General features: G+C 47.7%; 1 long non-coding RNA gene across 1 annotated transcript; it reads left to right on the plus strand.

Annotated features, from left to right (window-relative positions):
- The first annotated feature begins 103 nt into the window (after positions 1 to 103).
- On the plus strand, positions 104 to 27,082 carry LOC120380627. The gene is made up of 3 exons (XR_005587845.1): positions 104 to 349; positions 10,788 to 10,970; positions 26,942 to 27,082. It is a non-coding gene; the product is annotated as an uncharacterized LOC120380627 (long non-coding RNA).

Consider the following 27,082-nt stretch of genomic DNA (forward strand, 5'->3'; position numbering starts at 1 on the left):
TTTCTGATTGGATGAATAACTCATCAGACCCCGCCCTAGCCTATAGGCCTCTGTGATTGGTTAAATGTATTTTTTAGCCCAACACCGCTTTTGTCATTGGTTGGCTACCATGTCTGTCACTCTAAGATAGGTCAACTCTTATAAGCCATTAACGAGTAAGAGGCAGGATCAACTGTGTGACTGAGAGGGCTCCATGATGGCGGAATTACGTCCGCAGCCTGCGCGCTGACGCCTTCCCATTGGTCACAGTGGGGATGATGACAATTCTGTTTCCTCGCGTTGTCATTGGTGAGCGAAGGTTCCCCCGTTTCTGCTGTGGGATCGGCTAGCAGCGAATGCGCGGGAACGGGTAGGTCTTGCTTCAGCCAATCAGTGCCAGGCCGCTCCCTTCCCGTAACAGTGATTGGCCGCTTTGAAACCGACGCTGTCAAATCAACCGCGGATAGAGGCTGTTTCTCGAGTGGGGAGGAAAGTGGAGGGGCAAGAGGCTGTGGGATAGGGGCTGAGACAGAGCGGGGGGGAAGGGGTGAGGTGGGAAGAGCCAGCTGTGCCCTCCCCAAAGGCCTGACTCTGAGTGGGCTGGTTTCAGGGTGCAGCCCCTCTTCCCACATCCACTCATAGACCTGGAAGGGACAGTGAGAAGTCGCTGAGTCCAGTCCCCTGCACTCCTGGCAGGACTAAGTACCTAGCCCATCCCTGACAGGTGTTTGTCTAGACAAGCTCCAGTGGTGGTGATTCCAGAACCTCCCTACACAACTTGTTCCAGTGCTTAATCACCCTGACAGGAAGTTTTTCTTAATGTCCCACAGCCTCCCTTGCTGCAATTTAAGCCCGTTGCTTCTTGTCCCATCCTCAGAGGTTAAGAAGAACAATTCTTCTCTGTCCTCTTTGTAACAACCTTTTTTGTACTTGAAATTATGTCCCCTCTCACTCTTCTCTTTTCCAGACTAAACTCAGTCTTCCCTCATAGGTCATATTTTCTAGACCTTTAATAATTTTTGTTGCTCTTCTCTGCACTTTTTCCAATATTTGTCCACATCTGGCACTCAAAACAGGACACAATACTCCAGTTGAGGCCTAATCAGCGCAGAGTAGAACGAAAGAATTACTTCTTGTGTCTTACTTACAACACTCCTGCTAATACATCCCAGAATGATGTCTGCTTTTTTTGCAACAGTGTTACACTGTTGACTTGTATTTAGCTTGTGATCCACTCTAACCCCCAGATCCCTTTCTGCAGAATTCCTACCTAGGCAGTCATTACCCATTTTGTATGTGTGCAACTGATTGTTCCTTCCTAAGTGGAGTACTTTGCATTTGTCCTTATTGAATTTCATCCTATTTTCTTCAGACCATTTCTCCAGTTTGTCCTGATCATTTTGAATTTTAATCCTAGCCTCCAAAGCACTTACAACCCCTCTCAGCTTGGTATTGTCTGCAAATTTTATAACTCTACTCTCTATGCTGTTGCCGGCCCAAAGGGCCCGAGGAGGAGCAACAGTGGGGGTTCGTTGCCCGGTGTGCGTCGCACTAATTAACACACCAGGGTGGAGAAGCAAACCAAGTTTATTTGAGCTCAAAAAAGGTGCCAGGGAGAAAAAGCATTCTCAAATCCTGCACATCCGCACGCAGGCGGGGTCCCAGCATTTATACCCCCCTTGTTTTTTCCCCCTTTTTCCCTCCCCCTTGCAACAGTTACACTTAACACTATAATGTAGCTTGTTAGAACTGTTCTCATTCGCATATTTATCTATGGCCTTCACAGCACAGACGCATGCAGATTTTCCTCCCCCTTCTCCCCCCGTCTTACTGCCGCTTTTTGCTGTTTTAAGCTGTCCTACAGCTGCAAGCTAAGAAAGCTGACAGTTACACATTTTGCTTGCTGTTTATTAGCATCTTAGGCTGGTTAAAGTTCACAGCATGGAAGAACTTTGGTTCACTCAGGCCCAAAGTCACAACTTTGGTTTACTTAGGCCTAGGGACACCAACAATGCCATTATCTAAATCATTGATGAAGATATTGAGCAGACCCAGACCCAGAACTGATCCCTGCGGGACCCTGCTCATTATGCCCTTCCAGTATGACTGTGAACCACTGATTACTCTCTGGGAGCAATTTTCCAACCAGTTATGCACCTACTTTATAGTAGCTCCATCTAGGTTGTATTTCCCTAGCTTGTTTATGAGAAGGTCATGCAAGACAGTATCAAAAGTCTAACTAAAATCAAGATATACCACGTCTACTACGTGCCCCCATATACAAAGCTTGTTACCCTGTCAAAGAAAGCTATCAGGTTGGTTTTACATGATTCGTTCTTGACAAATCCATGCTGACTGTTATTTATCACCTTGTTATCTCTCAGTGTTTGCAAATTGATTGCTTAATTATTTGTGTGATGGGTTCGGCCCCAGAGACCCCCTTGGGACTGTCACCTGATGGCGCTGAGACTACCTCTGAGCCCATTTTCTCTGCCAGTTTGGGCCTCCAGGACCCTGCCTTGTTGAGCCAGACATGCCAGTCTGTTCCAACACAGACCCAGGGTCTGAACCACATGCCCCAAAGTTGCAGACTTAACTGAAAACGGCTTAAGAAGTGCTCCTGTCTCCAGCACCGAGACACCCAGCTCCAAATGGGATCCAAGCCCCAAATGAATCTGTTTTACTCTGTATAAAGCTTATGCAGGGTAAACTCCTAAATTGTCCTCCCTCTATAACACTGATGGAGAGAAATGCACTGGTGTTTGCTCCCCCAGGTATTACTTAGGCCTGGTCTACACTAGGACTTTAATTCGAATTTAGCAGCGTTAATTCGAATTAACCGCGCACCCGTCCACACCAGGAAGCCATTTAATTCAACCTAGAGGGCTCTTTAGTTCGAATTCGGTACTCCACCCCAACGAGGGGAGTAGCGCTAAATTCGACATGGCTATGTCGAATTAGGCTAGGTGTGGATGCAAATCGAACTTAGTAGCTCCGGGAGCTATCCCACACTGCACCACTCTGTTGACGCTCTGGACAGCAGTCCGAGCTCAGATGTTCTGATCAGCCATACAGGAAAAGCCCCGGGAAAATTTGAATTCCTTTTCCTGTCTGGCCAGTTTGAATCTCATTTCCTGTGTGGACGTCGTGGCGAGCTCAGCAGCACTGGCAGCGATGCAGAGCTCTCCAGCAGAGGAGTCCATGCAATCTCAGAGTAGAAAGAGGGCCCCAGCATGGACTGACCGGGAAGTCTTGGATCTGATCGCTGTGTGGGGCGATGAGTCTGTGCTTTCGGAGCTGCGCTCCAAAAAACAGAATGCAAAGACCTACGAGAAGGTCTCCAAAGCCATGGCACTCAGAGGATACAGCCGGGATGCAACGCAGTGCCGCGTGAAAATCAAGGACCTGAGACAAGGCTACCAAAAAATCAAAGCGGCAAACGGACGCTCCGGAGCCCAGCCCCAGACATGCCGCTTCTACGAGGCACTGCATGCCATTCTCGGTGGGTCTGCCACCACTGCCCCACCAGTGACCGTCGACTCTGAGGATGGGATAGTGTCGACGGGCAGTTCCTCAGCGATGTTCGCCGATGGGGAAGATGAGGAAGGGTTTGTGGAGGACGAGGCAGGCGACAGCGCTTACAATACTGCTTTCCCCGACAGCCAGGATCTCTTCATCACCCTCACAGAGATCCCCTACCAACCCTCCCCGGCCGTTAACCCGGACTCCGAATCAGGGGAAGGATCAGTCGGTAAGTGCTATAAACATGTAAACATTTATTTTTTAACAAAACAGGAATAAAAACTATATGAAAAGAAGGTCAATGCCTATAGGGATCGAACAGAAATCCTCTTGGGACAGTTCCACGAAGCTCTCGGAGAGGTACTCGAAAAGCCTCCGCAGGAGGTTCCTGGGGAGAGGTGCCTTATTGGGTGCTCCGTGGAAGCACACTCTTCCGCGCCAGGCCATCCTGAGGTATAGTGGGAGCATTGCCTCGACCAGCATGGCAGCATAGGGCCCTGGTCTGTGCAGGGATTCACGCAGCATGCGCTCTCTGTTTCTCCTGCTGACCCGCCTCAGGGTGATCTCGCTCGGCAACTGCTGCATCTAATTAGGAGAATTACTTTAATGTTACTATTGTGAATGCTTGACTTTTCCTTTGCATAACAATGACCGTCGTTTAACAGCCACGTGTTGGAGGCTGCAGAGGAAAAGCATACAGGGATCTTTCCCGGGGACAGCCGTGAGGGGCTGGAACAGGGTCAGACTTTATGCTTTCCAGATTGCCTGCAGCAGGAGGGCACTGCTATCCATTAACTGTTAAGCAGCCTAAAGTTTACGGCTTACCAGGCCTGGCTGCTACACGGATTCTGCTGTCCTGCCCCGCTTGTCCGATCTCCAGTGCAAGACCCCAGGCAATGCAAGCGAATGCTGAAAATTCGAACTTGTCCTGAGAGCACCTGAGATTAGGTGCCCTGTATGGTCTTGTTCACAGAAACTGAGTAGACTGTGTTCAGTGTTCGCAAACATGTATCTTTGCAAGGAAATCACTTCCTTTTTCCCATCACACAGCTGCGGCTCTTTCCCGAACTGCCCCGGCATCCCCCTCACAGAGGCTGGCGCAGATTAGGCGGCGAAAGAAAAAGACTCGGGACGAGATGTTCGCTGAACTGATGGCCTGCTCCAGAGCCGAGGCGGCCCAGCAGAGCCAGTGGAGGGAGACCCTCTCTCAGCAGCAGCGCTCACACAGCGAACGGGAGGACAGGTGGCGGCAGGAAGACCAGCAGGCGACTCAAACGCTGCTTGGACTAATGAGGGAGCAAACGGACATGCTCCGGCGCCTTGTGGATGTTCTGCAGGACCACAGGCAGGAGCAGAGAGCCCCCCTGAACTGTATCTGCAACCGCCCTCCCCCGCCACAAAGTCCTGTCCCCCCCCCCTCACCCAAAATCACAAGAAGGAGGGGCGGTAGGGGCTGTGAAAACTGTCACTCCACCCCAGCAGAGCGCTCATGTACCAAACAGCTCTCATTCCCTAAAGTATGAGAATTGCTTCCCTTCCTGGCTCACCCGATCCCAAATCCCAGTTTCATCCCCCAACTGTGTAGTTGAGTATTAAAAATAATTTGCTGTTCATTACTGTTTCCGTCATGTTTCTTTGCAGAAGACTTTGTGGGGGGGGGGGGGGGAGGGGTTTGTTAATTGCATAGGACAGCCACCATTAACAGGGTACAGACATGGGGGCAGGATCAACAGCAGGTCACACACAGAGTGCAGTTACTAGGCACCCGGGTCACTGTGGGAGGTGTCTGCTGCCCCAGGTCAGTCTGGGAGGTGTATGCTGCTCCAGGGTCCGAGCGCCTGGCATACACAAATGGCAAGGCAGGCTGCCCGTACCATGCCCTTCCACCCTAGCCATGAACCTCTCCGATGCCCTGAGCCCCAGCCAGAACCATCATCCCCCTACACCTACTCATCCTTCCCACACACCCCTCACCCCTTCCTGCAAACCCACCCCTTCCTGCACACCCTCCTGTAACCGTCCTCCCCCCAGAGACCGCTGTAGGAGCAGGAGCCTGTCAGTCCTCGAGTGTAGAAGCGGTCTGTACATCACTGCACACCGTACCCACCACAGTCTGCGTCCCTGTTTGAACCCTTTAACGCAAATTCGTTAGTAAAGAAAACTTTGAATTAAAAGTGTTCCAATAAATTTATTTTTAAACGTCTGTTGGAAGGGGGGAAACCTGGGGAACGGGGTATGTAACCGCTGAAAAAAGTGAATAGTAAGTGAAACGGGAGCAGGTTCAGCTTCTCTGTAAAGAGACTGGACAGTCATAGGTTACCCTGCTCTCTGAGGAACCTAGCTTTCAAAGCCTCCCGGATGCACAGCGCTTCCTGCTGGGCTCTTCTAATGGCACGGGTGTCTGGCTGAGCGTAATCAGCAGCCAGGCGATTTGCCTCAACCTCCCATCCCGCCATAAAGGTCTCCCCCTTGCTCTCACAGAGATTGTGGAGCACACAGCAAGCTGCTATAACAATGGGGATATTGGTTTCGCTGAGATCCGAGCGAGTCAGTAAGCTCCTCCATCTCCCCTTGAGATGTCCGAAAGCACACTCCACCACCATTCTGCACTTGCTCAGCCGGTAGTTGAAGAGCTCCTTGTCCCTGTCCAGGGTGCCTGTATAGGGCTTCATGAGCCAGGGCATTAGTGGGTAGGCTGGGTCCCCGAGGATCACTGTAGGCATCTCCACATCCCCAACAGTTATTTTGTGGTCCGGGAAGAAACTACCTTCCTGCAGGCATCTAAACAGACCAGAGTTCCTGAAAACACGCGCGTCATGAACCTTGCCCGGCCACCCGACATAGATGTTGGTAAAACGTCCCCTATGGTCCACCAGTGCTTGCAGCACCATTGAAAAGTAGCCCTTTCAGTTAATATACTGGCTGGCCTGGTGGGCCGGTCCCAGGATAGGGATGTGAGTGCCATCTGTAGCCCCACCACAGTTTGGGAATCCCATCGCGGCGAAGCCATCTATGACGACCTGGACGTTTCCCAGGGTCACTAACTTTGAGAGCAGTAGCTCAACGATTGCGTGGGCTACTTGCATCACAGCAACCCCCATGGTAGATTTGCCCACGCCAAAGTGGTTTGCTACTGACCGGTAGCTGTCTGGCGTGGCAAGTTTCCAGAGGGCTATGGCCACTCGCTTCTGCACAGTCAGGGCTGCTCGCATCCGGGTGTCCTGGCGCTTCAGGGCAGGGGCCAGCAAGTCACACAGTTCAAGGAAAGTGCCCTTACACATCCTGAAGTTTCGCAGCCACTGTGATTCATCCCAGACCTGCAGCACTATGCGGTCCCACCAGTCCGTGCTTGTTTCCCGGGCCCAGAATCGCCGTCCCATAGCATGAACATGACCCATTGCCACCATGATCTCGCGCGCGGATCCCGTGCTTTGTGAGAGGTCTGTGCCACTCTGACACTTCATGTCCTCACCGCGCTGCCGGAGCCTCCTTGCCCGATTTCTCAGCAGCTGACTGTGGAAGAGGTGGACGATAAGGTGCGAGGAGTTGACAACGGCCATAAGTGCAGCAATGATCGCAGCGGGCTCCATGCTCGCAGTGCTGTGGCGTCCGCGCTGTCACTGACCAGAAAAGTGCGGTAACAGATTTCCCGCCGGCGCTTTCAGGGAGAGAGGGCGGGAGTGACGGTTGAATGACAGTTACCCAAAACCACCCTCGACACATTTTTCCCCCAGCAGGCATTGGGGGCTCTACCCAGCATTCCAATGGGCAGCGGGGACTGCGGGAACTGTGGGATAGCTTCCCACAGTGCACCGCTTCCAAAGTCGACGCTTGCCCCGTTAGTGTGGACTCACAAAGTCGAATTAGTGTCCTTAGTGTGGATACACAAATTCGAATTCATAACGTCGAATCCACAAATTCGACCTAAGTTAAATCGAACTACTCTTGTAGTGTAGACATACCCTTACTTACTCTGGGGTAATTTAAAAAGCAACAGTGATTTTATTAAGTATAAAAAGTAGGATTTAAGTGGTTCCAAGTAATAACAGACAGAACAAAGTAAGTTACCAAGCAAAATCAAACAAAACATGCAAGTCTAAGCCTAATTACAGATAAAATCTCACCCTCACAGATGTTCCAATAAGTTTCTTTCACAGACTGGACTCCTTCCCAATCTGGGCCCAGTCCTTCCCCTGGTACAGTTCTTGTTTGCTCCAGCTCGGGGGATTTCTCATGACTAGAACCTCCTTTGTTCAGTTCCACCCCCTTATATAGCTTTGGCACAAGGCAGGAATCTTTTGTCCCCTGGGTCCCCACCCCTCCTTCTAAATGGAAAAGCACCAGGTTTAAGATGGATTCCAGTGTCAGGTGACATGGTTACATGTCCCATGAGACCCCAAGCCTTCATTCTTCCTGGCCTGACTCACAGGAAGGCTTGCAAGTAAACAACTACAACCAATTGTCCTAGTTGATGGGAGCCATCTAGATTCCAAACCGCCATTAATGGCCTACACTGTGCATAATTACAATAGGACCTCAGAGTTATATTTCATATTTCTAATTTCAGATACAAGAATGATACATTTATACAAATAGGATGATCACACTCAGTAGATTATAAACTTTGTAATGATACCTTACAAGAGGCCTTTTGCATGAAGCATATTCCAGTTACATTATATTCACACTCATTAGCATATTTTCATAAAAACATGGAGTGCAACATCACAATTTGCTCTATTATCTTTCTGGGTACAGAAGTTAAGATGACTGGTCTGTAATTCTCCAGGTTGTCCTTATTTCCCTTTTTTGTAGATGTGCACTATATTTGCCCTTTTCTAGTCTTCTGGAACATCTCCTGTCTTCCATGACTTTTCAGAGATAATTGCTAATGGCTCAGATATCTCCTCAGTCAGCTCCTTGGGTATTCTAAGATGCATTTCATCAGGCCCTGGTGATTTGACGACATCTAACTTATCTAAGTAATTTTTGACTTGTTCTTTCCCTATTTTAGACTCTAATCCTACCTCACTTTCACTGGCATTCACTATGTTAGGCATCCAATCGTCGCCAACCTTCTTGGTAAAAACCAAAACAAAGAAGTCATTAAGCACCTCTGCCGTTTCCACATTTTCTGTTATTGTCTTTCCCCCATCATTGAGTAACGGGCCTACTCTGTCCTTGGTCTTCCTCTTGCTTCTATTGCCGGCACAGAGTGCCCGAGGACAGCAACAGCAGGGTTCGTTGCCCGGTGTGCTTCGCGCCAATGAACACACCAAGGTGGAGAAGCAGACAAAGTTTTTATTTGAGATCTCAAAGCAGGATGCTAGGAGACAGACACGTCTCAAATCAAGCACCCCACAACTACAAGCAGTTTTTCTCCTTTTATACATAACTTTAGCTAAGCTGTTTCTATTCCCCCCCACTCCCTCTTCCTCCCTCCCATCTCCCTGTAACAGCTACACTAAGTCGGTAATTACATTAAGCAGTTAAGTCATTTTTGGGCGACTACCAGTCTAGCTCATTAGTAACTCTTCTTTGAACCGTTATCTTGTTTTATTTTCTTCGATTTGTTATTTTGCCCCATGCAGGCCTCATTATCACCTTTTGGTACCGGTTTAAGCAGTGTTGCAACTGATAACTAAGCAGGATGCTACACATTTCATTCTCTGTTGCTGGTCCGTTAGGTTGATTAAAGTTTAAACATGGAAGAGCATGGGGTAACTTTGGTTCATTCAGGCCTAGTTACCTAGATTTATGCCTAATGACACCAACACTTCTAATGTATTTGTGGAATGTTTTCTTTTTTCCCTTTATGTCCCTAGCTAGTTTGATCTCGTTTTGTGCCTTGGCTTTTCTAATTTTGTCCCTACGTACTTGTGTTATTTGTTTATATTCATCCTTTGTAATTTGACTGAGTTTCCACTTTTTGTAGGACTTTTTTTAGTTTTAGATCATTGAAGATCTCCTAGTTAAGCCTGTGTGGTTTCTTGCCATACTTTCTATCTTTTCTACACAGTGGGATAGTTTGCTCTTGTGCCCTTAATAATGTATCTTTGAAAAACTGACAACTGTCTTCAATTGTTTTCCCCCTTAGACTTGCTTCCCATGGGATTTTACTTACCAAATTCATGAGTTTGCTAAAGACTGCCTTCTTGAAATCCATTGTCTTTATTTTGCTGTTCTCCCTACTACCATTCCTTAGAATCATGAACTCTACTATTTCATGATCACTTTCACCCAAGTTGCCTTCCACTTTCAAATTCTCAACCAGTTCCTCCCTATTTGTCAAAATTAAATCTAGAACAGCCTCCCCCCAGTAGCTTTCTCCAACTTCTGAAATAAAAATGGTCTCCATTACATTCCAAGAACTTACTGGAAAATCTGTGCCCTGATATGATATTTTCCTAACTGATGTCTGGGTAGTTGAAGTCTCCCATCACCACTAAGTCCTGTGATGTGGATGATTTTTTTTGTTTTGTTTTTTAAAAGCCTCATCCATCTCTTCTTCTTGGTTTGGTGGTCTCTAATAGATCCCTACCATGACATCACCCTTGTTTTTTACCCCTTTTAGCCTTACCCAGAGACTTCCAACAAGTCTGTCTCTTATTTCTATCTCAACCTCAGTCCAGGTATATACATTTTTAATATATAAGGCAACACCTCCTTCCTTTTTTCCCTGCCTCTCCTTCCTGAGCAAGCTGTATCCTTTTATACCAGGGATCAGCAACCTTTGGCACACAGCTCGCCAGGGTAAGCATCCTGGCGGGCCAGGCCAGTTTGTTTACCTGCCCCTCCGCAGTTTTGGCCGATCGTGGCTCCCACTGGCTGCGGTTCGCCACTCCAGGCCAATGAGGGCTGCGGGAAGCCAGGGTGCTTACCCTGGTGAGCCACGTGCCAAAGGTTACCAATCCCTGTTCTATACCAATATTCCAGTCATGTATATTATCCCACCAAGTCTCTGTGATGCCAACTATGTCATAGCTGTGTTTATTTACTAGCATTTAGAGTTCTTCGTGCTTATTCCCCATACTTCTCACTTTAGTATGCAGACAATTAAGATACTGATTTGATTCCCTCCCCCACCCCCCAGTTCTGTCTTGTCTCTCCCTTATTTCTGCTATAACAGCCCATGCTCCCCCCAGATTCCTACCCTTCTCCCAGGTCTCTATGTTTTTGACTTATCTGTGGGCTTTGGTCACCTGCCCCCGTTGAACCTAATTTAAAGCCCTCCTCATGAGGTTAGCCAGTCTGTAGCCAAATATGCTCTTTCCCTTCCTCAACAGGTGGATCCCATCTCTGTTTAGCAGTCCTTCTTCTTCCTGGAAAAGCATCCTGTGGTCAAGGAAGCTGAAGCTTTCCTGGTAACATCATCCTCGCAGCCAGCCATTCACCTCCAGGATGCATCTATCTCTGCCTGGACCCCTACTAGGGTGACCAGACAGCAAGTGTGAAAAATCAGGACGGAGGTGGGGATAATAGAAGCCTATATAAGAAAAAGACCCAAAAATTAGGACTGTCCCTATAAAATCGGGACATCTGGTCACCCTAGCCCCTACCCTTGACTGGAAAGACTGAAGAGAACACCACCTGTGCTCCCAACTCCTTCACCCTTACTCCCAGAGCCCTGTAGTCACTTCTGATCTGCTGAGGGTCATACCTTGCTGTATCATTAGTGCCCACATGGATGACCAGGCATGGGGTAGTAGTCAGAGGGCAGGGCCAGATGATCCTCAACAATCCCTTTGTAATGTCTCAGAACAGGCCCCTGGCAGACAGCATACCTCCCAGGATGCCATGTCAGGGCAACAGATGGGTGCCTCCATCCACCTCAGAGTCTCCAACCACCCCTACCCTACATTTCCTCCTGGGAGTGGTGGCTGTGATCCTCCCAGCCTGGGGGGGGGGCGGGAAACATGGCTTCTCCTCTTCAGCCTTTGGGGATAATTCCTCATCACTCATTGTGAGGACAGCATAACGGTTCTCCATCACCATAGTGGGTGGGTTGGGAGTAGGGGTGGAGCACTGCCTGCTGCCAGAAGTAACTAGCAGCCAGTGTCCACCCTGTATCAGAGTGTTATCCTCCTCCCCTGGGGGCGTGACAGCAATCCTGTCTAGCTGGATAGCATCCTCCGCCTAGGAAGTCTCCACATGAATACTGTCAATGGACTCCTCTTGTGCACAGATGCTCCTCAGTCTAGCCACCTCCTCCTGTAGCTCTCCCATCTGCTTCCGGAGAGATTCCACCAGCGGGCACCTTTCACACTGGATGGTTCCCCCCCAGCCTGGTTTTCTGTGAGTGGGAAATGCAGGCCACAGTTTCTGCAAATCCACACCAGGATCTGGATAGAGGCATTTGTGGTTAGGTTCTGTCTGGATACAGGCACAGGTGGAGGAGATGGGAAAAGTATTGGCACTGGCGATGTGGTCCTTCCAAACCATAGCAATATTATCGTCTCCCTCCTACAAACTCCCTCTCTCAAACTCCCCTGTTTGTTCGAGGTCCCCTGTTCGCTAGTTCCCCTTGTTCACTTAGCCTCTGGCTTTTAAGGCCTTCCCTCCTAGGTCAGCCCTACCCCCTCGTTAATCACACAGGGGGAGGGTGATCACAAGGCTGATTGAGGATGATCAAGGGAACAAAGGCTCAAACTGTCCCCAAACACACAATTCCAATTGACCCTGTGTCAAGAGTTTGTTCCCCACTCTGAACTTTAGCGTCCAAAAGGTGGGGACCTGCATGTACTCTTCTAAACTTAAATCCTAGCTTAGATCTGATAGCGCTGCCACCAACCAAAAATATAGTGTTTTGGTACACTTTCCATTCCCCCCCAAACCTTTCCCTGGGGAACACAGATTCAAACTCCTTGGATCTTAACACAAGAAGAAATTAACCATCCCCCCTCTCCTTTTCCCCCCCACCACCAATCCCTGGTGAGTCCAGACACAATTTTCTGGATCTTAAAACAAAGAAAAATCAATTAGGTTCTTAAAAAGCTTTTAATTAAAGAAAACGAAAAGGTAAAAATTATCTCTGTAAAATCAGGATGGAAATGCTTACAGGGTCTCCCTAGCATAAGTACAAGTTACAGCAAACAGAGGTAACATATCCTTCCAGCAAAATACACATTTGCAATAAAGAAAACAAACAAAAGACTAATTCGCCTTCTAGCTAGTACTTACTATCTTGCACATGAGAAACTGTTTTAGAAAGATTGGAGAAACCTGGTTGCACGTCTGGCCCCTCTTAGATCCAAGAGAGAACAACAACCAAACAAAGAACACAACAAAGACTTCCCTCCAACAAGATTTGAAAGTATCTTGTCCCTTCATTGGTCCTTTGGTCAGGTGTCAACCAGGTTTACTGAGCTTCTTAACCCTTTACAGGTAAGAGACATTAACCCTTTACTATCTGTTTATGACACGCCCCCCCAAATCTCAGACAGTGTGGAACCACACTGGCGGTGATTTCTTCCTAGAACTTTACAATAAACAGATTAATAAAATACATGCACCGTTACATATACTACTAATTATGTAAAACTACAAGATTTTTCACATTTTAAGAACAATTTTTAACCAATTGATTTTGGGAAACTTTTACGGGAGAGTGCATCAGCTACTTTGTTAGAAGCTCCTGAAATGTGTTGAATTTCAAAATCAAAATCTTGGGGAGCTAACTTCATCGAAGAAGTTTTTTGTTGTTTCCCTTGGCAGTATGAAGCCACTTTAGCGCAGCATGGTCGGTTTGTAGTTGGAACCGCCATCCCCAAATGTATGGGCGTAGCTTTTTCAGGGCATACACAATGGCATAGCATTTTTTTTCACTGATGGACCAGTGGCTTTTCCTTTTAGACAGTTTTTTTGCTGAGAAACATGACAGGATGGAAGTTGTGAACTGCTCCCACACCACACTCAGATGCATTGGTGGTTACTAGGAAGGGTTTGTCAAAGTCCGGGGCCCTTAGCACAGGGTCAGACATGAGTGTCACCTTAAGCTGGGTAAAGGCTTTTTGACACTCATTAGTTCACTTAACTGCATTCGGCTGGGTCTTTTTGGTTAGGACAGTTAGTGGGGCAGCAATTTGGCTGTAGTGTGGCACAAATTGCCTGTAATACCCAGCCAAGCCTAAGAAGGATTGGACCTGTTTCTTTGACCTTGGGACAGGCCACTTTTTGGATAGCCTCCACCTTGGCCTGTAGGGGGTTTATTGTTCCTTGACCCACCTGGTGCCCTAGGTAAGTCACTCTGTTTTGGCCTATTTAACACTTTTTGGCCTTAACAGTGAGTCCTGCCTGCCTGATGCGCTCAAAGACCTTTTCCAGGTGTTTTAGGTGTTCGGGCCATGAATCAGAAAAAATGGCCACATCATTGAGGTAGACAACTGCATATTCTCCCAATCCTGCTAGTAGACCATCTACCAGGCTTTGGAAGGTGGCAGGTGCATTTTGCAGCCCGAAAGGAAGCACATTAAATTCATACACCCCTGCATGGGTGATGAAGGCTGACTTTTTCTTTTTGGTGGGTTTATTTAGCGGTACTTGCCAGTACCCTTTGGTTAAATCAATTGTAGAGATGAACTGGGCACGTCCCAATTTCTTCAATAGCTTATCGGTGCGTGGCATTGGATAGTTGTCGGGACGAGTTACAGCATTTAGCTTACGGTAGTCCACTCAAAAGCGTATTTCCCCATCTGGTTTGGGAACTAGAACCACTGGAGAAGCCCATGCTACAGATAGGTATAATCTGCCCCTCTACCAGTGCATGTTTTGGATTTCCCGTTCTATAGCAACTTGGGCATGAGGAGACACCCGGTAGGGTGGGGTTCTCAGTGGGTGAGCATTACCTGTGTCAATGGAGTGGTACGCTCATTCAGTCTGTCCTGGGGTGGCTGAGAACAAGGAGGCGAAGCGAGTGCACAGCTCCTTGATCTGTTGCCGCTGCAGACGTTCCAGGGTTGTGGAAAGGTTCACCTCTTCCACACCACCATTACTTTTTTTCTTCATAGTAGACACCTTCAGGCCACTCAGCATCATCTCCTCCCTGGGCTGTAAACTGACAAACCTGTAATTCTCTGGAATAAAGGGGCTTTAAAGAGTTAACATGGTACACCTTAGGCTTTAGGAAGGAATTGGGAAATGCTATGAGGTAGTTAACAGCTCCCAGGCGCTTTTGAACCGTGAAGGGCCCTTCCCATGACACTTTCATCTTATGGGCCTGTTGCACCTTTAAGACCATAACCTGGTCTCCTACCTTGAAGGAACGCTCTCTGGTATGTCTATCATACCAGGCCTTTTGCTCTGTTTGAGCATCCTTTAGGTTTTCTTTAGCAAGGGCTAAAGAGTGTTGGAGGGTGCTTTGTAGGTTGCTTACAAAGTCCAGAATGTTAGTTCCTGGAGAAGGCGTAAACCCCTCCCATTGCTGCTTCACCAACTGTAATGGCCCCTTAACCTCGTGGCCATACACAAGCTCAAATGGTGAGAACCCTAAACTGGGATGTGGTACAGCCCTGTAGGCAAAAAGCAACTGCTGCAACACTAGATCCCAATTATTGGAGTGTTTATTCACGAATTTATGTATTATGGCCCCCAAAGTTCCATTAAACCTCTCCACCAGGCCATTGGTTTGGTGGTGGTAAGGGATGGCAACCAAGTGATTCACCCATGAGCTTCCCACAGGTTTTTCATGGTCCCTGACAGGAAATTAGTTCCCGAATTTGTAAGAATGTCGGAGGGCCAACCTACCCTGGCAAAAATGTCTGTTAAGGCCCAGCACACAGTGTTAGCCCTGGTGTTGCTTAGAGCTACTGCTTCCGGCCATCTGGTAGCGAAGTCCACGAAAGTCAGTATGTACTGCTTTCCTCTGGGGGCCTTTTTTGGGAAAGGACCCATAATATCCACAGCTACTCGCTGAAATGGGACCTCAATTATGGGGAGTGGCTGGAGAGGGGCTCTGACCTGGTCTTGGGGGTTTTCCCACCCATTGGCACACCTCACAAGATGGGACATAATTAGCAACGTCCTTGCCCATTCCCTCCCAATGGAAGGACTTCCCCAACCTGTCTTTGGTTCTGTTCACCCCAGAATGACCACTGGGATGATCATGGGCTAAGCTTAAGAGCTTTACCCGGTACTTAGTTGGAACTACCAACTGCTTTTGAGGATGCCAGTCTTCCTGGTGCTCACCAGAAAGAGTCTCCTAGTATAAAAGTCCTTGTTCTACAACAAACCGGGATTGGTTAGAAGAGCTGAGAGGCGGTGGTGTGCTCCGTGCCGCCGCCCAAGCTTTTTGAAGGCTGTTATCCGCTTCCTGCTCAGTCTGGAACTGTTCCCTTGAGACTGGAGACACCAGTTCCTCCTTAGACTGTGGTCTTGGGCTTGGTCCCTGTGGAAGCGATGTAGGCGATGAGATTATTTCCGTTGACTGTGAACCGCTGTCCGCTGGTGCATTAGGTGATATTTCAGGCTCTGGCTGAGCCTCTTGGGTAGGATTGTCTGCTGCTTCTGCCAGTTCAGGCCCGCTGGTGCCCTCTGGCGTTGGAGTGGTAGATGGGTTTGCAAGCGCTGGCGTCAGTGCTGGTAACGGTTCTGGTGCTGGTTGCTTTTTCCGTTCTGGTTCTGGGACTGGATGTACTATGGCTGTTGTAGTCATTGGCAGGGAATCCGGTTCCACCACCTCTGTCTGGGTCTCTGGTAACACAGATGGGGCCCTTGTGGACGGCTCAGGAACAGGGATGGGTGTGGAAGCTTGCTTGGCCTGGCTGCGGGTGACCACTCCCACCCTCTTGGCCAGCTTCACATGGTTGGCCAAGTCTTCCCCCACTAGCATGGAGATGGAATAATTGTCATAGACAGCAAAAGTCCACCTTCCTGACCAGCCCTTGTACTGGACAGGCAATTCAGCTGTAGGCAAGGTTAAAGATTTCGACATGAATGGGTGAATTGTCACTTGGGCCTTTGGGTTGATGAATTTGGGGTCCACTAAGGATTGGTGGATAACTGACACTTGTGCCTCGGTGTCTTTCCACGCGATAACCTTCTTTCCGCCCACTCTCAAGGTTTCCCTTCACTCCGAGGGTATTTGAGAGGTATCTGGGCCTGGGGATCTTTGGTGTGATGGTGGTGTAATGAACTGTACTCAATTGGGGTTCTTGGGGCAGTTGGCCTTTATATGTCCCAGTTCATTACATTTAAAACATCGCCCAGCTGACTGGTCACTGGGCCGAGGTGGGTTGCTGGAGACTGGTGAGGTAGGACAATAGGTAGTCTGGGGCTTTCCTTGGGTTGTAGGTGGGGTCTTGGGTGGCCCCCGGTGGTAGGGTTTATTTTCAGTTTGCCCCCTATGATATTCGCTCCCCTTGTTAGTAGCTTTTTTTTTTTTCTACTTTCACCCATTTGGCTCCGATCTCCTCCGCCTTGGTTACAGTTTTGGGTTTCCCATCTAGGATGTACCTTTCTATTTCCTCAGGAACAATCTGTAAGAACTGTTCCATTTGCATCAGGAGGGACAGCTCTTCCATAGAATCATAGAATCTCAGGGTTGGAAGGGACCTCAGGAGGTCATCTAGTCCAACCCCCTGCTCAAAGCAGGACCAAACCCAACTAAATCATCCCAGCCAGGGCTTTGTCAAGCCTGACCTTAAAAACCTCTAAGGAAGGACATCTAGACAGACTTATGTGTAGTGCTGGGGAGGAGCCGGTAATCGTGGTACATGTAGGTACCAATGACATAGGGAAGGGTAGGAGAGATGTCCTGGAAGCCAAATTTAGGCTGCTAGGGAAGAGACTGAAATCCAGGACCTCTATGGTGGCATTCTCAGAAATGCTCCCAGTTCCACACGCAGGGCCAGGTAGGCAGGCAGAGCTTCAGAGTCTCAATGCGTGGATGAGACGATGGTGTAGAGAGGAGGGGTTCACGTTCATTAGGAACTGGGGAAACTTCTGGGATGGGAGGAGTCTATACAGGAGAGATGGGCTCCACCTAAACCAAAGTGGAACCAGACTGCTGGCACTAAACATTAAAAAGGTTGTAGAGCAGTTTTTAAACTAGGAGATGGGGGCGGGGGAAGCTGACCGCTGCAGAGGAGCGTGTGGATCGGACACACTCTTTTCTTAGGGGAGAGTCTGATGATAGAGAATCTCCAGGTTATAGTCAGGAGCAGAGGACTGAAGAGTATAATGTAAGGGCCGGATCAGATGATAAACAGTCACATAAAAAAGAATCTGGCACATCAGAAAAAGGCAGGCTAATAAACAGGGACAAGTTTTTAAAGTGCTTGTACACAAATGCCAGAAGTCTAAATAATAAGATGGGTGAACTAGAGTGCCTTGTGATAAAGGAGGATATAGATATAATAGGCATCACAGAAACCTGGTGGACTGAGAGCAATCAATGGGACACAATCATTCCGGGGTACAAAATATATCGGAAGGACAGAACAGGTCGTGCAGGGGGAGGAGTGGCACTATATGTGAAAGAAAGTGTAGATTCAAATGAAGTAAAAATCTTAAGCGAATCCACATGTTCCATAGAATCTCTATGGATAGAAATTTCATGCTCTAGTAAAAATATAACATTAGGGATCTATTATTGACCACCTGACCAGGACAGTAATAGTGATGATGAAATGCTAAGGGAAATTAGAGAGGCTATCAAAATTAAGAACCCGATAATAGTGGGGGATTTCAATTATCCCCATATTGACTGGGAACATTTCACTTCAGGACAAAATGCAGAGATAAAATTTCTCGATACTTTAAATGACTGCTTCATGGAGCAGCTGGTATGGGAACCCACAAGGGGAGAGGCAACTCTAGATTTAATCCTGAGTGGAGCGCAGGAGCTGGTCCAAGAGGTAACTATAGCAGGACCGCTTGGAAATAGTGACCATAATACAATAGCATTCAATATCCCTGTGGTGGGAAGAACACCTCAACTGCCCAACACTGTGGCATTTAATTTCAAAAGGGGGAACTATACAAAAATGAGGGGGTTAGTTAGACAAAAGTTAAAAGGTACAGTGACTAAAGTGAAATCCCTGCAAGTTGCATGGGCCCTTTTTAAAGACACCATAATAGAGGCCCAACTTCAATGTATACCCCAAATTAAGAAAAACAGTAAAAGAACTAAAAAAGAGCCACTGTGGCTTAACAACCATGTAAAAGAAGCAGTGAGAGATAAAGACATCCTTTTAAAAAGTGGAAGTCAAATCCTAGTGAGGCAAATAGAAAGAAGCACAAACACTGCCAACTTAAGTGCAAGAGTGTAATAAGAAAAGCCAAAGAGGAGTTTGAAGAACGGCTAGCCAAAAACTCTAAAGGTAATAACAAAATGTTTTTTAGGTACATCAGAAGCAGGAAGCCTGCTAAACAACCAGTGGGGCCCCTTGACGACCAAAATACAAAAGGAGCGCTTAAAGACGATAAAGTCATTGCGGAGAAACTAAATGGATTATTTGCTTCAGTCTTCACGGCTGAGGATGTTAGGGAGATTCCCAAACCTGAGCTGGCTTTTGTAGGTGACAAATCTGAGGAACTGTCACAGATTGAAGTGTCACTAGAGGAGGTTTTGGAATTAAACTCAACATTAACAAGTCACCGGGACCAGATGGCATTCACCCAAGAGTTCTGAAAGAACTCAAATGTGAAGTTGCGGAACTATTAACTAAGGTTTGTAACCTGTCCTTTAAATCGGCTTCGGTACCCAATGACTGGAAGTTAGCTAATGTAATGCCAATATTTAAAAAGGGCTCTAGGGGTGATCCCGGCAATTACAGACCGGTAAGTCTAACGTCGGTACCGGGCAAATTAGTTGAAACAATAGTTAAGAATATCAGAGGGGTAGCCGTGTTAGTCTGGATCTGTAAAAGCAGCAAAGAATCCTGTGGCACCTTATAGACTAACAGACGTTTTGCAGCATGAGCTTTCATGGGTGAATACCCACTTCTTCAGATGCAAGAAGATTCTTGCATCTGAAGAAGTGGGTATTCACCCACGAAAGCTCATGCTGCAAAACGTCTGTTAGTCTATAAGGTGCCACAGGATTCTTTGCTGCTAGTTAAGAATAAAATTCAGACACATAGAAAAACATAAACTGTTGAGCAATAGTCAACATGGTTTCTGTAAAGGGAAATCGTGTCTTACTAATCTATTAGAGTTCTTTGAAGAGGTCAACAAACATGTGGACAAGGGGGATCCGGTGGACATAGTGTACTTAGATTTCCAGAAAGCCTTTGACAAGGTCCCTCACCAAAAGCTCTTACGTAAATTAAGCTGTCATGGGATAAAAGGCAAGGTCCTTTCATGGATTGAGAACTGGTTAAAGGACAGGGAACAAAGGGTAGGAATTAATGGTAAATTCTCAGAATGGAGAGGGGTAACTAGTGGTGTTCCCCAAGGGTCAGTCCTAGGACCAATCCTATTCAATTTATTCATAAATGATCTGGAGAAAGGGGTAAACAGTCAGGTGGCCAAGTTTGCAGATGATACTAAACTACTCAAGATAGTTAAGACCAAAGCAGATTGTGAAGAACTTCAAAAATATCTCACAAAACTAAGTGATTGGGCAACAAAATGGCAAATGAAATTTAATGTGGATAAATGTAAAGTGATGCACATTGGAAAAAATAACCCCAACTATACATACAACATGATGGGGGCTAATTTAGCTACAACGAGTCAGGAAAAAGATCTTGGAGTCATCGTGGATAGTTCTCTGAAGATGTCCACACAGTGTGCAGAGGCGGTCAAAAAAGCAAACAGGATGTTAGGAATCATTAAAAAGGGGATAGAGAATAAGACTGAGAATATATTATTGCCCTTATACAAATCCATGGTACGCCCACATCTCGAATACTGTGTACAGATGTGGTCTCCTCACCTCAAAAAAGATATTCTAGCACTAGAAAAGGTTCAGAAAAGGGCAACTAAAATGATTAGGGGTTTGGAGAGGGTCCCATACGAGGAAAGATTAAAGAGGCTAGGACTCTTCAGCTTGGAAAAGAGAAGACTAAGAGGGGGATATGATAGAGGTATATAAAATCATGAGTGATGTGGAGAAAGTGGATAAGGAAAAGTTATTTACTTATTCCCATAATACAAGAACTAGGGGTCACCAAATGAAATTAATAGGCAGCAGGTTTAAAACAAATAAAAGGAAGTTCTTCTTCAAGCAGCACACAGTCAACTTGTGGAACTCCTTACCTGAGGAGGTTGTGAAGGCTGGGACTATAACAATGTTTAAAAGGGGACTGGATAAATTCATGGAGGCTAAGTCCATAAATGGCTATTAGCTAGGATGGGTAAGAATGGTGTCCCTAGCCTCTGTTCGTCAGAGGATGGAGATGGATGGCAGGAGAGAGATCACTTGATCATTGCCTGTTAGGTTCACTCCCTCTGGGGCACCTGGCATTGACCACTGTCGGTAGACAGATACTGGGCTAGATGGACCTTTCTGACCCGGTACGGCCATTCTTATGTTCAGGAGATTCCACCACCTCCATAGGTAACCCATTCCATTTCTTCACCACACTACTCGTGAAAAAGTTTTTCCTAATGTCCAACCTAAGCCTCCCCCACTGCAACTTGAGACCATTACTCCTTGTTCTGTCATCTTCTACCACTGAGAACAGTCTAGATCCATCCTCTTTGGAACCCCCTTTCAGGTAGTTGAAAGCAGCTATCAAATCCCCCCTCATTCTTCTCTTCTGCAGGCTAAACAATCTCATTTCCCTCAGCCTCTTCTCATAAGTCATGTGCTCCAGCCCCCTAATCATTTTGTTGCCCTCCGCTGGACTCTCTCCAATTTATCCACATCCTTCTTGTAGTGTGGGGCCCAAAACTGGACACAGTACTCCAGATGAGGCCTCACCAGTGCTGAATAGAGGGGAATGATCACGTCCCTCGATCTGCTGGAAATGCCCCTACTTATACAACCCAAAATGCCATTAGCCTTCTTGGCAACAAGGGCACACTGTTGACTCATATTCAGCTTTTCGTCCTTTTCTGCAGAACTGCTGCCCAGCCATTCGGTACCTAGTCTGTAGCAGTGCATGGGATTCTTCCGTCCTAAGTGCAGGACTCTGCACTTGTCCTTGTTGAACCTCATCATATTTCTTTTGGCCCAATCCTCTAATTTGTCTAGGTCCCTCTGTATCCTATCCCTACCCTCCAGCGTATCAACCACTCCTCCCAGTTTAGTGTCATCTGCAAACTTGCTAAGGGTGCAGTCCACACCATCCTCCAGATCGTTAATGAAGATATTGAACAAAAACGGCCCCAGCACCGACCCTTGGGGCACTCCGCTTGATACCAGCTGCCAACTAGACATGGAACCATTGATCACTACCCGTTGAGCCTGACCATCTAGCCAGTTTTCTGTCCACCTTATCATCCATTCATCCAGCCCATACTTCTTTAACTTGCTGGCAAGAATACTGTGGGAGACTGTATCAAAAGCTTTGCTAAAGTCCAGAAATAGCACATCCACTGCTTTCCCCTCATCCACAGAGCCGGTTATCTCATCATAGAAGGCAATTAGGTTAGTCAGGCATGACTTGCCCTTGGTGAATCCATGCTGACTGTTCCTGATCACTTTCCCCTCCTTTAAGTGGTTCAGAATTGATTCCTTGAGGACCTGTTCCATGATTTTTCCAGGGACTGAGGTGAGACTGACTGGCCTGTAGTTCCCTGGATCTTCCTTCTTCCCTTTTTTAAAGATGGACACTACATTAGCTTTTTTCCAGTCATCCGGGACCTCCCCCGATCGCCATGATTTTTCAAAGATAATGGCCAATGGCTCTGCAATCTCATCGGCCAACTCCTTTAGCACCGTCGGATGCAGTGCATCCGGCCCCATGGACTTGTGCTCGTCCAGCTTTTCTAAATAGTCCCGAACTACTTCTTTCTCCACAGAGAGCTGGTCACCTCCTCCCCATACCATGCTGCAGAGTGCAGCTGTCTGGGAGCTGACCTTGTCTGTGAAGACAGAGGCAAAGAAAGCATTGAGTACACTAGCTTTCTCCACATCCTCTGTCACTAGGTTCCCTCCCTCATTCAGCAAGGGGTCCACACTTTCCTTGACTTTCTTCTTGTTGCTAACATACCTGAAGAAACCCTTCTTGTTACTCCTAACATCTCCGGCTAGCTGCAACTCCAAGTGTGATTTGGCCTTCCTAATTTCACTCCTGCATGCCTGAGCAATACTTTTATACTCCTCCCTGGTTATTTGTCCAATCTTCCACTTCTTGTAAGTTGTTTTTTTGTGTTTAAGACGAGCAAGGATTTCACTGTTAAGCCAAGCTGGTCGCCTGCCATGTTTACTTTTCTTCCTACACATCGGGATGGTTTGTTCCTGCAACCTCAATAAGGATTCTTTAAAATACAGCCAGCTTTCCTCAACTCCTTTCCCCGTCATGTTATTCTCCCAGGGGACCTTGCCCATCAGTTCCCTGAGGGAGTCGAAGTCTGATTTTCTGAAGTCCAGGGTCTCTGTTCTACTGCTCTCTTTTCTTCCTTATATCAGGTTCCTGAACTCGACCATCTCATGGTCACTGCCTCCCAGGTTCCCATCCACTATTGCTTCCTCTACTATTTCTTCCCTGTTTGTGAGCAGCAGGTCAAGAAGATTTAATATTTGCTCCTTATATCCAGGCATCCCAATTCTTTCCAATGTGGTAGGCGTGTCGGGTGAATGACACATCTGGTTTCCACCTTAGGGCTCTGAACCGCCGACGGGCATGCTCAGGTGTCAGCCCCATTCTGATTCTGGCCTTGGTTTGAAAAAGTGTATAATTGTTCATGTGTTCCTTAAGCATTTCAGCCGCCACCTCTGCTAAGGGTCCACTGAGCTGTGGCCTCAGCTCTATCATATACTGGTTTTTAGAGATGCTGTACCAAAGGCAGGCCCTTTCAAAATTTTCTAAGAAGGCCTCAGTATCATCATTTGCCTTGTAGGTGGGAAATTTCCTGGGATGGGAAACAGTACCTGAAGAAGGGTTGTTAGGGTTGGCTGGAACATCTGGCTTAGCCTTTGCTAATTCCAGGGCCTGCTGGTGGGCCTCCCTTTGGAGCTCCAGCTCTTTTTCTTTCATTTCTAACTGTTTTTGTTGCCTCTCCATCTCTCTTCTGTGGTCAGCCTCTCTCTCTTCTTTCATCTCCATCTCCTTTTGTTTTATCTTCAGCTCTTTTTCTTTTAACTCCATTTCTTTTTGTTTTACCTCCAGCCTTGCCAGCTCCTGTTTAGATGCTTCCTTGGCACTCATTTTTTCTGCTTTCTGGTGCTGGCCACACCCCGCTGCAGTTCACTGAACTGGGATGCTTCAGCTCAGGGCTGCTTGTTACAGAGGCTTTGGCTACACTTGCATTTCAAAGCGCTGCCGCGGCAGCGCGCTACGGCACAGCTTGCGCGCTGCTAGTCGCCAGCGCGCGCAGGAAAAAAAAAAAGCCCAGCGCTGTCCATCCTCCCCCCCCTGGGGGAAGACCGACAGCGGCGAGCTCGGAGCCTGGCTTGGGCTTGGGCTTTGACTGGCGCTTTGCGCGCAGCGCTGCAGCTGCGCAGCTTGCGAGGGCACCACCTGCTGCAGCGCTGCAAATTTGTAAGTGTAGCCAAGCCCAGAGACTTTCTAACACTTTCTATGCCCGAAGAGTTAGAAAAAGAAAACAAAAACACTTCACTTGCAAATGCCCTTTGCGGGTGTTTGCTGACTCACAGCTTTTAACTGGACTTCTCTGAATGAGAAGAGACCAGAAAAACTGGTTTGTGACTTGTCTTTTGCAAACTGTAATTACCCTCCAGCTAAGCCCAGCTGGAAATCCTTTCTAACAAAGCCTTGTTAGAAAAACTTAACACCTCTGCCCTCAGGCTGCTTCCAAGCCTTAGAAGGAGAGAACAAAAAAATCTCACTGGCTTTTGGTTCTTAAAAAATCCCACTGCTCCCACCATGTCAAGGGTTTGTTCCCCACTCTGAACTTTAGCGTCCAAAAGGTGGGGACCTGCATGTACCCTTCTAAACTTAAATCCTAGATTAGATCTGATAGCGCTGCCACCAACCAAAAATATAGTGTTTTGGTACACTTTCCATTCCCCCTAAACCTTTCCCTGGGGAACACAGATCCAAACTCCTTGATCTTAACACAAGAAGAAATTAACCATCCCCCCCTCCTTTCCTCCCCACCAATCCCTGGTGAGTCCAGACCCAATTTCCTGGATCTTAAAACAAAGAAAAATCAATTAGGTTCTTAAAAAGAGAGCTTTTAATTAAAGAAAATGAAAAGGTAAAAATTTCTCTGTAAAATCAGGATGGAAATGCTTACAGGGTATTCAGCTTATATAGACTAGAGGAACTCCCTCCCCCATAGCATAAGTACAAGTTACAGCAAACAGAGGTAACATATCCTTCCAGCAAAATACACATTTGCAATAAAGAAAACAAACAAAAGACTAATTCGCCTTCTAGCTAGTACTTACTATCTTGCACATGAGAAACTGTTTTAGAAAGATTGGAGAAACCTGGGTGCACGTCTGGCCCCTCTTAGATCCAAGAGAGAACAACAACCAAACAAAGAACACAACAAAGACTTCCCTCCAACAAGATTTGAAAGTATCTTGTCCCTTCATTGGTCCTCTGGTCAGGTATCAACCAGGTTTACTGAGCTTCTTAACCCTTTACAGGTAAAAGAGACATTAACCCTTAACTATCTGTTTATGACACCCTGTAATTGAAATAACCCAAGGTTTTTCAAACAGGGGTCGCCACTTGTGTAGGGAAAGCCCCTGGCGGGCCAGGCCGGTGTGTTTACCTGTCCCATCCACAGGTCTGGCTGATCGCAGGTCCCACTGGCCACGGATCACTGCTCTGGGCCAATGGGGGCTGATGGAAGCGGCGCAGGCCCAGGGACTTACTAGCCGTTACCTCCTGCCGCCCCCAATGGCCCGGAGCAGCGATCCGCCGGACCTGTGGACGGGGCAGGTAAACACACCAGCCCGGCCTGCCAGGGGCTTTCCCTACACAAGCGGTGACCCCTGTTTGAGAAACCCTGAAATAACCTGAACGACAAAGAAAAACACAAATAGCCAAACAAACTCACTCACCCTAAGGTTAGTACTCGCACCTTGTTCCTTCAGCAGGGGGTTCTCCTTTGTCCTCTCTCAAACTCCCCTGTTTGCGGTCCCCTGTTCACTAGCTTGAACACAGAATCTGTGTGGCCAACTCTCTGTTGGGCAGGGGCTGCATGACACCCCATAGCCTGCCACAGAGTTACTGCCAGGTCGGCCTATGCTGCCCAACAGGGGAGAGACCCTCCAGGGGGAAGGAAGAGGGATCCTCCCCATCCCATCCCAAAATCGTGGGGAGACCAGAGGCCAATAAAACTTCCTCCCTGCCCCTTTCCCTGTGGGGAAGCCATGACCCTTTGCACAGGAGAAGGGGGCTGCATGGAGCTGTATGAGACAGCAGTCTTAAGCAGGGAGCCAGCAGTGCTCCCCACTGCCAGGATGGATGAAGAGGTGTCTGCTCACTGGGCAACACTGGTAGTAGCTACATGTAGGGTTTAGTGCAGCTTTGAGCCATTTCAGACACTGTGTCCTCTGCAGCAGTCATCTGGCCTTCACTTCACAACAATGCTATCTAGGTCCTGACACATGACCACATCCCCTACCAACAGCACACCCCAGATCTTCTTTCCCCCCCCGCCCATCACCACACAGTGCAGCTCATTCCAGGAAGACAGAGAGAAGTATTCTCACACATCTTGTCAAACTGTCTGTAATGGGCTATCTTGACTATGACTAGAAAAGTTTTTTTTTTCCTCTTAATTAGCCTCTTAGAGTTGGTAGGACAACTCCCACCTTTTCATGTTCTCTGTATGTGTATCTATATCTCCTCACTATATGTTCCATTTTCTGCATCCGATGAAGTGGGCTGTAGCCCACAAAAGCTTATGCTCAAATAAATTTGTTAGTCTCTAAGGTCACCCGCTCCTGCCCTGAGGGGCTTAGGAAAGTCCCAGGCTATGGCCTAGTGGAATGCCAACGAGTACTAGCGGTTGCAGAGGGCAGCCCACGGGTAGGCAGAGGCAGCAGGTCCAAACCCTCCTTGCCAGTGATGAGTGGCTTATACTGCAGTCTGCCCCAGGGAACGGGGGCTAGTTTGTGACTGGCAGTAGCCCATGACTGAGGCAAGGTGGGGATAGAGGTTTGGGGGTTCACTGGGGAGGGGAGACCCTGAGAGTGAGGGGTTACTGCTAGGGGGCAGCACCCCAGATAATGGGGCACCAGGTCTAGGAGGGACACGAGGGCCAAGTGGCAGCAGGACACCGGCCTGCAGAGGGTGCTCTGGAGGCTGGACAAGCTAATTCCCAGAGACGACCAGCATGAGGCACTGCAGTGGTGAGTCCTGCACATGTTTACATGTCACAAGTACTCCTGTTCTTTTTGTGGATACAGACTAACATGGCTGCTACTCTGAAACCTGTCAGAAGCAAAGGAGAACACATTTAGTGAGCAGATGAGGAAGGCTGCTCCAGCCAGCGTAGAAGGAAGCCCTCGCCCGCCCACTCTCAGTTAGGAGGTGGCTGGTGTGAGTAA

Source organism: Mauremys reevesii, linkage group 13 (genome assembly GCF_016161935.1).
Source record: "Mauremys reevesii isolate NIE-2019 linkage group 13, ASM1616193v1, whole genome shotgun sequence".
NCBI lineage: Eukaryota > Metazoa > Chordata > Testudines > Geoemydidae > Mauremys > Mauremys reevesii.